General features: G+C 44.6%; 1 protein-coding gene across 3 annotated transcripts in view; it reads left to right on the forward strand.

Moving 5' to 3' along the window:
- The first annotated feature begins 4,058 nt into the window (after window positions 1-4,058).
- The window catches only part of OSBPL2 (oxysterol binding protein like 2), a 33,081-nt gene continuing 24,721 nt past the window's right edge, over window positions 4,059-12,418 (forward strand). The window contains exon 1 of one of the 3 annotated variants that reach the window (XM_051633124.1): window positions 4,059-4,144. The gene's annotated coding sequence lies outside the window, so the exon portion shown is untranslated. Of the gene's footprint in view, window positions 4,145-4,577; window positions 4,613-12,418 lie in introns of those variants that run through there. The other 2 variants (XM_051633126.1, XM_051633125.1) reach the window with 2 other exon arrangements.

Raw genomic sequence — 12,418 nt, forward strand, 5'->3', positions numbered from 1 at the left:
CCTCTGCCAGCCCCTGTGGCTCTTCCCAGTCCTGTGGGGCACAGTGTAGATGTGTCACCAGGAACACTTGGAAAAGATCTATGTGCACAGCACAGGAAACACTCCTTTGCTGTCTGTTCATCCACAAAGCCAGCAAAGTGGAGAGGGAAGTGGTGCTGACCTGGGAAAAACACTGTCCTACTGAACAGTGTCTAATTCACTAGGTAACCTAATGAAATGGATTTATCCAACATCAGCAACACCTCCTAACCTGGGCTGTAGAAATATGTTCTGCCTTCTGCCTTAGCATGGGGAATATGCAAAGGAAAGTATCCCTGGTAGGGTGGGCTGTGAGGAGCATCCTTTCACCCTGCCTCAGGCAGACCCATCCTGCTCAGCTGCATCTGGCGGGTGAGATCCTGGAGACAGAAATAAGTTGCCCAGGAGGCACTCAGACAGGTTCAGTTTTACTCACACATCAATTCTGATCTTGCATCAGGGAGTGTAATTAGCTTCTCTTGACTTCAATTTCCTGAGAGAAAGCATCATACAAGCCATTGAATTAATCTCTGAGGTAAGTACTGCTGTCCACAGACAGAAATCTGGCCCAAAGAGTACAGAGATAACTTGCCATGCTGCTGTACATGTAGCCAAAAGCAGACATTGTAATTAACTCTAAATAAGATGCTCTTGTTGCCAAGTTTGGCAAATAAACCTCTATTAGGGAGTAAAGCATGATTGATCATTGGCAGATCAACCTTGACCATGGAGATTTCAAAACTTTATTCTGTACTGAAGAGAAGTGGCTTAGCCCCTGAGCTGCCCTCGGCTGAACGGCTGCAGCTCCCCAGGAGTTTGCTGCTGGAGTGGAGGATACAGGCTGTTGTGTCTTTTCCTTCCCAGGCTGTTACAAAGAACATGCTTACTCAGCCTTTTAACAGGCTGGCTATTCCTACTTATTCAGCTTTCCTCATTATTCATGGATTCCTTTTTCTCTTGAATTGCTTTTCTTCAAGATTCAGGTTAAAATTCATGTGGTTTCAGCATTACCATGTTTTTCACTGAAGTCTTATCAGTGTGACCAGTGTCTGATTTTTTAATGTCTATTTGAATATTAAATACATTTTTATCTTACATAAATGTATGTGACACTAGCTCTTTCACATATCTTCCCATTTTTACTGTCAGCTACTCAAAATACCATCCACAGAATTTATAATGTCTGTCTTGCAAGATGAGTCAAGTCTATAGGAGGAAATCTTTGTTATTCAGATTGTGGAAGATCTGGAAGTTTCCCATTCTGCAAAGTGGTGTCTGGCTCACCTGTATCTGGACAAAGCCTTCTTTCACTCAGGAAGGGAAAGAACCTGCCACTGAGGGTTCTTTAAAGCAGAAAGGTTCTTTTCCTTCCACATTTGTACAGCTTCTGGCACAGCGTGACAGGGGTGTGCTGGTTTATATAATAATCATAATTAATCAATTGTTTTGAAGACTTAAGGCTTATCTGCCCAGAGATACTCTGGGATCCCTACTCTGCTGTTAATTCACACCCTCCCTTAATCCAAATTAGCTTCAAGTGTGGACAAGCCCTGCTATACCTCTGAGGTGAAGCTGTGGGTAAACAGGAGCAGGAGTGTTTCCAAGCACCTTCATACAGAACTATGAGGAAAACACTGTGGTTTTGACAGGCCATGGGGGGTCAGTGTGTGCCAGGAGCCCCAGCCCCACATGGCAGCTGGGCAGAACACCAGGTGGAAGGTGCTGGAGCACTTGCTGAACCAATGGGTTTGGTTTTGAAGCTCCCTGGCAGGGAGTCGTGGTCTGAGAAGAACTTCCCGTGGCAGAGCTGAGCACTTGCCCGCACTCGTTTGGGCAGAAGTTGCTGCCTTTGGCTTATTTGGAGGAGGAGAGAAGAGGCACTTATCTCTGCCTACATAGAACTGGTGAAAGGCCGTCAGTGCTGGTGCTGTAACGTGCCACATTTCCTATTCTCTGGATCACAGGATCAATGTGCTTTGTTTTTCAACTTTGTCCTTCCTTCTTCTGTCACAATTTAGGTCCTGTAAACCTACCGCAGTGACAAGGTTGGCTTGGATCAGTCCACCAAGTGGATTGCATTGCTCCTCAGGAGGGGAACAGTGGGTGCATTGTAGGTGGAGCTGGTGGTTACACTTATGACTGAGTCAGTTGCTCAATACTTTCCACTGTAAAACTTGGTTTTAATTACTTCTAATGTTGCAAAACTTTTGTCAACAAGGCAAAATTTTCCATGCCATCTCCTTCAAAAGGTAACTGCTGTCTCCCTTCATTTCCAACACAGGAGGGAGACAAACAGGGATCTGAATTCTTCTTCCTGTCGGGTTTTGGGGTTTTGTGATTTTAGATTGCTGGAGAGTAGTCCCTGAATATTTAACACAGGAGGAAACTGTCGATTAGAGTCGTTTTTTGCTAAGCCTGGACATTTAGCTGAAATGCCCAGGGAATACCTGTGAGAAGGATTTTTGTGGCAGGCTCAGAATTTTCATGCCTTCAGTTAAGACCTGAAAAAGCTACACAAATTCAGTATTCCTTGGTCATCTAATCAGTGGATTTCTCCTTTCATGATCCTTTGGGAGAACTCTTTCAGATCAGCAGCTTAGTCATGACAAAGGCCTGTTCAGCCAGAGAATAATTTAAATTCATGTTTACTTTCAGTTTGTGGACTTTTGCTTAAAAAGCTGCAGTAGAAATATTTCTGTTCTAAATGCTGAGTCTACAGTGCTGAGTAATCCTGAGCCAGGCTGCTGAGTCAGAGTTTATGGGGAAAACAAATTATCATTTTCCTGGGAAAATCAGGAAAATCTCTCAAAAACAGACTTTGAAGGATACAAATTATCCTCTACTCCCAAAGATTTGTTTTCCCTAAAGATGAGTCCAACAACACCTGACTTGCAACTTCACCTGGATGAACGCAGGGGTTGGACAACGTGGGTGTGGGAAGACTGGATCCAGAGAGAGCAACAGAATCCTCAGAGCCAGCTGTGCCCACCCCAAAACACTCCTCAATCCCAGTGCGTGATCGATTTCATTTCAAACCTGACATTTATGCCAGAGCAAAGAGTGTTCTCACAGTTAATTCACGTCTGCTCTGTTGTCAGCATGTGGCTGACGGCCAGGAGCTGTCAGCTCATTTAGGGGTGAGGAGCACTCCAGCATCAACAGACAGTTTGGAGGCAAAGTATTTGGGGATGGCAGGAGGGGGCCCGGCAGGGGTTCATATCTTTGCTGCTGCACCTCTGGAAACTTCACACACGTGTAGGCAGAGGAATAAATCCTGTCGCGATGCGGGTCTCTGACCACCAGCCTTCCTTGCAAGGTGCCTAGAGCAGCTCTCCACCCCTGAGGGGCAAGTTCTGTGCTACAGAACCGATACGCTGAGAAGCGCATCCATGGGAGGAGATCGTTTTGAGGAGAAGTATTTCTGCGACTCATCTTCGTCCTTCGCTCCTTATCATTCCTTACCCGGGGTGAGAAGTGCCATGAGAGCTGCGGGGGATGTCCGCAATCGGGATAATCGCTGAATTCGCAGAGCGTAGCAGACAGGAAAGAGTAATTCACTTCGCACCTACAGGAGAGACAGTTGATCAACACCTAAAAAAGTAACTTCTTCCCTCCCCTGGTTCAGTAGGACAGTTTATCGTAGCCGGTGCGGTGAGTCCCGCTCTCGCTCGGCAGCCGCTGACGATTAAAGCGCAGCTCAGAGCGTGGCTGGGGGATGCCGGCACTGGGGGGGGGGTGATGCAGGCACCGGGCGGGGATGCCGGCACGGGGGGGGATGCCCGGTCCTGCCGCTCCGCTCCCGCCACCGGCGCCGCGGGGGCTGCCGGGGCCGCCCTCATCTGCATAGCCCCGCCCCCGGCGCGCCATTGGCCAGCGGCCTCCCCAGCGGTGGTGCGGCCCGGGGCTGTGACGCTGGGCGCCTGGTTAGCATTCGCCCCGCCTCCTCTCTGGTGGGCGGGGAAGCTGATTGGTCGCTTCAACTCCGGGGGGGGGGGCGAGGCCGTGCTCTGCGATTGGTGGAGCCGCGCGTCACTCCGCCGCTGCGAGGGCCGCACTTCCGCCTCGGTGTCAGCCGTGCCGGGCCGGGGGGTGTCGCGGCGGGGCCGTCGCGGGAGCGCGGTGTCAGGTAATGCCGCCCGGCCCGCCCCCGCGGGGGGCTCGGCTGCCCCCACCTGCCGCAACGGGAGGGAAGGGAGGGAGCGCCTCCCCCAGCCCCGCCCGAGCCCGGCGCGGCCCTGCCCGGGGGGCTCCGCTGCCCGGGGGGCTCCGCTGCCCGGGGGGCTCCCGGCTGCCCCGTCCTGCCAGCCGGGAGCGGGGCGGCTCCGGGCCGGGGCAGCGCGGCCGCCCCAGCGCTGCGCTCGTTCTCCGCGGCGGCCGCGGGATCCCCGCCCCGCTCGGCGGTTGTGTCCGGGCTGTCCGAGCCGCAGGCCTGTGCAGCCGGGTCCGCCCGCAGCGTGTGGAGCCGGGGCGCTGCTCCCGGCCGCGTTTCGGCGGAGCCCCGCTGCCCGCGGCGGGGCCGTTTTCTGGAGCCGGGGTCTCTTGGGCGCAGGGAGGTCGCGGGGGCCGGCAGGACGGTGCAGGTCGGTGCAGCTCGGTCAGTCCCGGCGCGGAGACTTCTCCCGTTTTGTTTCTTTTGCTGGTGGCTTCTGGAGCTGGGTCGTTGAGCAGAGGAGTCTGTGTCGCCCGGTTCCCGAGACGCCGGTGCGGAGCCCCGAGGGGCCTCGGGCCGCAGCTGAAGCCCAGCGAGCACCAGGGCGCAGCTGAGGTTTCCTTGGGTCTTTTTGTGTCCCTCAGTTACCTGCTCATCGTTTCTCTTACAGAGCTCCTGAAAGGGAGACAAGCAAGATGGGAAAAATAGCAGGAAAAAAGCCTTTTTATTTATTTATTTTTTTTTAATAACATGCCACCAGAACTTCTGCATGGCAACAAAGGTATAAATTATGTTGCCATTTATTTAACTTGGATGTTAATCATATTTGTGACATTTGTCTGTTTGGATTCAGGGCTCCTTTTGGAAGGGGTTATGCTGCAGCACTTGCAGGCCAGGATGTCAGATGTGGGTTTGAATTCACCTTCTGTTTTTAAGTCTACCATAGCCTTGTGTTTCTCCTCAGAAGTACCTGCCAAAGCACGTTGAATGCAAGCAGAAACTGCTTTTATTTACTGTGAATCTTCTCAATTAAAATATATATAGCCTTCATTTACGATTTCAAAAAGGAAAAGGAAAAAGGAGACACAGATCTGCAGCGTAATCAGCTGTGCTACTTTTCTCAGTGTCTTTTTTTTCTGAAGTTTAAGCATGCAATTAAAACCAAAATTGTTTAACCTCCCAAAGTTCAGTAACTTGGTGTTCATCTTGACGTCTGGGGGCAAGCATGTATATATCTTCTTAACAAGCTTTATACCAGTGTGCTCTGGGACTTGTAAAACCTCCAGACAGTTTCTGGAAGCAATGACTTGGGTAACTTCCAAACATAAAGCTCTGCGCCATGGGATGGAAGTAGGAGAACTGGCTAAACTAGCACAGAAGCAAGAAATTCCAAGCAGTGATTTTCCCCTAAGTAACCCCCTGGGTTTTCAGTTACTGTAAACATCGCTTTACTTAAAATAGTTGTCAAGTAATGCAGAAGGCAGCCTGGTATGAGAACAGGCGTGATTCTTAATGTTGCTTTCCTGAACCAACAGCACCTCATAATGAACTTGTAACTTTAGGGAGTGCTCAAAAGAAAACACTGAGATATGTGCCTTTTTTCCTCAAAAATATGCTGTTTTTCTCTTCAGCCCTGCCAGTATTATAAACAGAAGACAAAAGTTCAAGATAGAAAATTATTAGACAAACTCTATGCCTGCAAGTAGGTGAAGACTAGATAGGCTAAAGGTTTCAGTTGGTGCAATCTGAAAAGCAGTGTGATGCATGGAGTTGTTTGCTAACATCTATACAGGTGTATTTGGTTTGGTAACTGATCAAGGAGGGTAGTTTTCACTGTTATATGATTTCTGTAAATTAGTTTCAATAATTGCTGCTTTCTATGATGCGTACTTGCTTAAGCTGACAGGTCTTATGGTTTAAACTGGTGTTTCTTTCAGTCTTTCTTCTTGTGAATTCTCCTGTGTGAACTTCACACATGCTGACCTAGAACAAAGGTGGAAAGCTCAGCTTTCTGTTATATCAGTGTTGGCTGGAAAAGGTACCAGCCAGGCTTGTCACTTTCATAAGGCTACATTTCTGTATCAGTGTTTGTAGTGCCAGTCAGATGATTTTTTTTGTTTGAAAGCAAGATTCACATGCAAGTGCACTGAATTTTTTAGTAGATAATTCCTTAGGTTTGCTTTTTGAAGTAACTTGTCCTTGAAAAATGCAATGTTACATCATACTACTTGGTAAACAGAGGTTCCCTTTATGAGTTGGCATTTTTTTCTAGTCCTTCACTCAGTATCAATTTTGTCATTGGAATCAAAAAAAGGAATCTGATTTAAAAATGTCTGTATTTGACACTGTTATGGTGTTTTAAAATGCTTAGTGTTTAGTCTGTTCTCTGTCAAGAGAACATGTTTGGTTCTTACAAATTTTTTGGAAGAAATGCCCAAAATCAGGTGTGCAAAGAATATGCATTAAATATGGACTGGTCAACACCTCGATGGTTTTTGCTGAGTTAGAGTATTTGACTGATCACATCTTCACCTGCCTGAATAAATTGGCAAGTGAGAGCAATGAAGAATTTGGTCACCCCATGGCTGCCACTTTGGAAGAGATGTGGCTTTGATATGTTTCCTGTTGAGGAAAAAAAAAAAATAGGTTGTGTGTTATATTGATTCTTTTATGGTTATAATTGTGTTATGGAACAGACCACTATAGAACTTGGAATTAAAGATGTCTCAGTCCTCAAATCTTAATAATTACTATGCAGAAGAATGTATGATGAGGTAATGATTTACTTTGTGTTCTTAAAGACTGGTGACAGCAAGTTGCATGAGAGCAGTAAGCAATTAGAATGTGTCAGATGTGGCTTCCCATTACTTTCAGTTATACTCTTCAAAAATGTATTGTTGATTCAGTGCACAAAGATAATGTCTTAATTTTCAGGATCAATAAGTTACAAGAACAGGCTAAACTTACTTAAACTTGATGATTTTTTAAAATACAGTTACAATTGGAAATTCATTTGCTAGTCTAGACAGATCCTTTAGATGATTTCAGTATATTTTGTTATGCACATAATTTAATGAGACAGATTTGCGGTGAATTGCAGCAGCCCTCCATTCAGAAAATGCAGGAGGCTGGATAGCATTGTCTTCCTGTGATTGTTTATAGATCTGGCAGGAGTGTGCACAAAAGGTGGATTGTGCCTGCAGCTGCAGAAATACATCTGGACCTTTTAATCTTGGCCCTTGTGGTTTTACGGTCCAAAACTTAAACTGTATATTGAGCTGTTGGACACGTAACCTCTGTGCTTGGCACCAAACTGAATGGAAACTTTGATCTGTGGCATTCCTGTTGGAGTTCAATTCCTTTGCTGTGCTGTGCAGAGTTTTTGATGAAATAAGGCTGTGGGGATGCTACCAACCTTTGGAGTATTACAGAGAAGCTGGCACACGTAGATTTGTCAGGAACGATGGTTTTATGAATGGATAACTTCATGGATAATTTCACTGGATTTTTAGTCTTGTTATTTTCACTCTTGTGGGTCAGTGTCTTTTAGTGCTTCCAAAAGAAACTGCTAATATACCTTATAGGGATTTGGTTCTATTGATAGTCCAGAAGTAATGAGGGTATGGGAAGTTTGAAGGTGGTAGGCAATTGGATTCTGAGGTGTCTCTTGTTTATGTCCCTCCTCTCAGCCTTTACCAGCTCAGGCCACTGAGGTAGCAGAAGCTGGTATAGACTGTTCCCCACAATGGATCAGTGCAGTCAAATGAGAACAAGAATCTTTTTAAGAACTTCTCCTCTGTGTGTGTGTTCTTTCTAGGTTTTGCACATCAATGAAATGGTTGAATGGTCGTTTAAAAGTGAAACAAAAATGCTGTCTATATTTAGAGATGAGAATTACTGTATTTGCATGGCCTTATTTTCTCTTAAATCTAGTTCTAAGTGCTGTGCAACCCTTCTGTTATCCGAGTGGGTTAATGTTACTGGGTGGATGGCTACGTGGATTTTTTTATTAAACTGAACTCTAGAGAAAGTTTATTATTATTATTTTTTTAAATCATTTGACAACGGCAAACGTAATAACATCCTTGTACTGAAAGCCATTAAGTATTTGCTATAGATGTACCTTGAAAGGAAATTAAACCATAGCAGAAGCTCTGACTTTCTAAAGCTTTTGCAAATTTATGGTACTGTCCTAAAACTCTTCAGCAAATAGTCCTCTTGCTCTGTGTATGAGGTCCTGCTGCAGAATTTCAGTGTATGAGGAATTGTTGGGAGGCATAAAAATATGGTTCCTCATGGTGCAGGGCTTTGCACTGGGTCAGTCAGCTTTATGTGCAATATGATTGCTATCGTAATTGTTTAACAGTCTCCATGAAAATGATTTGTAAGATACCTTGTACAGAATCAATATAAAACTACACCTACCTGGAGAGAATGGGTACACAGAGACAAAGTTTAAAAAGTGCCTTTTAGTAGGAAGATCTGTTGACTAAAACTATTTTTACTGTTGGAGGGGTTTTCTCCAGTGATGTTCTATGCTGTAATGGTCTTCATATTATTAAACTTCAGTGACCAATTTGTTGGGGTGGTTACATTATGATAAATATTCAAGCATATTTGATTTTACCTTCAAAGTAAGTTTTGGTTCAAGGAGAATTTTTAATGCGTTATTAATTATATATCAATTGACAGTTCTGTCCAAAGCCACTGTGCTTGAAGTTATTGATTGCTTCCCAGCTTGTCTCTCTTACAAATGAGATTAAACAAAACCTTCAGGAAGCTAGTAAGAAGTAGCTGGTTTTACAAGGTGCTATTGAATGACTAATTTTTTAGCAGTGTGGCTAGAAATGAGCTGGTGTATCAATGACAATCAAGCCTAGCATTATGTGTCAAGTGTAGGGAAGGCCTGTAAACCAGAATTTTGTGATCTTTTGTAATTGTGGACAAGGAAATAGTTTCCAAGAGGAGGCTAAAGAATGCTGTACCAGATGCTCTCAGGTGTAAAAGTTGCCTCAAATATTGATGTAGTGTTAAAAAAAGAATGCTTACAGAATTCTGTGGGAATATCAGTGGTTTTGCATCAGAAGATATTAATCTGCTGAAATCAAGTTTCCTTGGTCTTTGTTTGTTGGATTGGGTAGAAGTTTGAGGGTCAGTACCCTTAGCCGTAGAACAGAATCTTGGGCTGAAGTAAGACTGGGAATGGCTGTCTGTCCTGCAGGTACTTGAGCACTGTACTGCCAGGGTATTTTCTGTCCAGTTTCACCTTTGCAGTTTTTATGATCAATAAATAATGCTTCTGAGAGCAGTGCTGCAGCTTTGTGCTGGCTCAGTGCGTGGGACAATTATTTTGGTTTGTTCTGATGCAGAAACAACTTTTGTAGCCTGAACTCTGTTGCAAACCAGACTTCTGGTGTTTCGATTGGCTCTAATTCTTGTGAAGTATCACCAACAGTCTGTATTCCTGAGAGAACAGAATGTGACTCTATGCCATAAATCTGTTTGGCGTGTGTGTTCAAAGCTAAGTTTTCAGATGCTAAGTTTTCAGATGCTCAGTTTGCTGCCACCATTGTTCCAAGGGATTTAAAAATAAGTTCAGCTCAACTATCAGCTTAGGATGCTTCCCTGCTTTGGTTCTGTTGTGGGTTGAGCCCAGCAGGCAGCTGAGCCCCACACAGCTCCATCCCCAAGGGATGTGGGAGACAATCAGAAGGGCAAAAGTGAGAAAACTCTCGAGTAGAGACAAAGACAATGTAATAATTAAAGACAGGGGGAGAAGCCAGATAGAAATAAAGAAAAACAAGAGATGCACAAACAATCACTCGCTGTTAGCTGATGTGTGCCCAGCCAGTCCCTGAGCAACAGCAACCCCTGCAAAACTCCCCTCTACTGTTATTGCTGAACGTGGCAGTTTATGGTAGGGAACATCCCTTCCATCAGTTCAGGTCAGCTGTCCCAGCCCAGAGGCCTCCCAGCCTCTCCTCCACCCCCAGCCTGCTTGCTGTGGAGGCAGAGTGAGAAAGGGAGAAAGCCTTGATGAAAGCAAGTCCTGTTTGGCAACAAAACCTGTGTGTTGCCAGCACTGCTTTGGTCACAGGCCCACAGCACAGAGCCATACCAGCTGCTAGCAAGGAAATTAGCTCCATCCCAGCAGGGCCCAGTGCAGGTCCTCAGCTGTCCCAAGGGTATTTAATAACTCCCAGCTGCATCGAGGCCTGTAACGGGGATAGTTGCAATCTTCAAAGTGACAGTGGGCAAGGTCTTCAGCTGGTCCTCTTTGCTCGACCTCTCTGCACTTCTGCAGACTTGGGAAGGATGTTGCCCTTATGCTGTGGATGTAGAGTGAGTTTCATCTTGCTGAGACACCTCAATGGAAGACAATTACATTCAAACTTTGGAGTAAAAAACAAATCAAACTTGGCAAACAAAATCCTCTTTTGGATTCTGCCATCTGTGTAACTGTTCTCTCATTGAAGAGATTTTAAGTGCGTAAGAATTATAGCAGGTATGTGTATTGGCAATTAAATTGACTTCTTGGCTAATTTTTATAGATGCTTTAAATCCAATGTTGCTGGTAACCTAATTTCATGAGTCAATTAAGATTCATTCTTGCTGAAGCTTTCATTCAGAGATGAAACACTACAGTTTGATGCTTTCTGGAGACATGTATGAAGCAAAAATACGTTATTATTAATCTCTAGTTCAAGCTATTTATGTCTGTCCCTGAAAGTACTACAGCTATGTTTTATTTCAGCTGGCAACTTAAGAGATGATGCTGTGGGCTCTTATTCCACCAGTCATGTTGTAGGACTGCTGGGGTTTTTTTTGTTCTCTTTATTTATTTATAATTTTTAGCATCAGTATGAAGGGGGTGTATATTTGGTCTTTTGTTGGCTCTTTTGGCATCTCCTTCTGGACACAAGGTGTATCCTCAACCCAGGATATCAAACTCATGAAAATTTTGCTCTTTACAATCACATGCTGTTAGGTGGGTTAAAGGGGCATGGAATGAGTTTTCCTTTGTATTGAGTTAATTTTAAATTCTGTCCATACTGTTTCTATTAAATTGAGCTTGTGCCCTTTTGACCTATTAAAGGAAAGCAAAAACCCGAAAATTTAGTGTCTTTTCAGAGTTCATATGATTTGCTTCTTCCCCCCCTCCTTAGCAATATTTGTGCAGTATTTTTATCACATGAGATGGGACATAAAGTTCCCCCCCCCTTTTTTTTTAATCTTTTTTTAGTGAGGAAAGCCTCACTTGACTTTTTTTTTTACTTTTTTTTTTTTCCCTCGCTTGTAAGTTTTCTGCTTTCAAGTTTATGAGCTTTATTTTTAATGTTTTTAAAAATGGCTGTGGGAGTGCATAGCTGGTAAAACCTTGCCAGGCATGTGAAAAAGCTGATTGATGTGCTGTTTCATTAATTCTTTGGTGGCACTCTAATTCCAGTGTCCTGAACCTGTGACACCCTACCTGCTTCTGCTGCTGAACGTCGGTGTTTATTTCCATGACTGAAATGCTCCTTCACCTCGCCAGTAGATTCAATGTCTGTGTAATGAACGTGATCTAGTGTTTTGTATAGAGCTCAACATGTGCTTTAAGAGTGAAAAAAAGAGGGTTTGTACAGGTAGTAGGGTGGTGGTAGCAAAGCAGTGGCTTTCCAGAATTGCTTCGTGATGTGGAATTCCAGCTTCAGATCCGGAGGAATCAGCTGCAGCTGCAGCCAGCCGGACTTCTCAGCTGAGCTTGCTGGGCTGCATTCCAGTCAGATGAGCTCCTCCAGCTGTAGACTTGCCTTTCTATAGAAATGTAAATGTCTCTCGAAGGAGGAGTAACTTTTGGTTAACCAGGTAGGTCTTTGTAGAGGATTAGCATAGAAGAACAAGTTAGTACAGAGTAGCTAGTTATGTTGAATAAACTAAGTGGTGGTAATTGCATGTTTAAATTCTACAGGCTGTTTTGGACAGGTACTAATGTTTGGGTTTTTGGACTTTTTGTACAAGTTGTGAGGATCCAGGATCTTAGTGACACAGGCATAAGGTGGTGGTTTTTTGTTGCCCTTTTTTTTTTTTTAATTTTTCTGTTGAAGAATAGAATTTGAGAAGGAACAAGCATACTTGGTGACAAATCTGAGGGAATTCCTCACCCATTCAGATAAATAGTAAAAGACATTTCAACATCTAGTACTTGGTAGAGTTGTAAGCAAATGATCTCCACAGCCTCATCTGGCAAATAGGTGTGGAGAGAGGCAA

This window comes from Apus apus, chromosome 15 (genome assembly GCF_020740795.1).
Source record: "Apus apus isolate bApuApu2 chromosome 15, bApuApu2.pri.cur, whole genome shotgun sequence".
Taxonomy (NCBI): Eukaryota; Metazoa; Chordata; class Aves; order Apodiformes; family Apodidae; genus Apus; species Apus apus.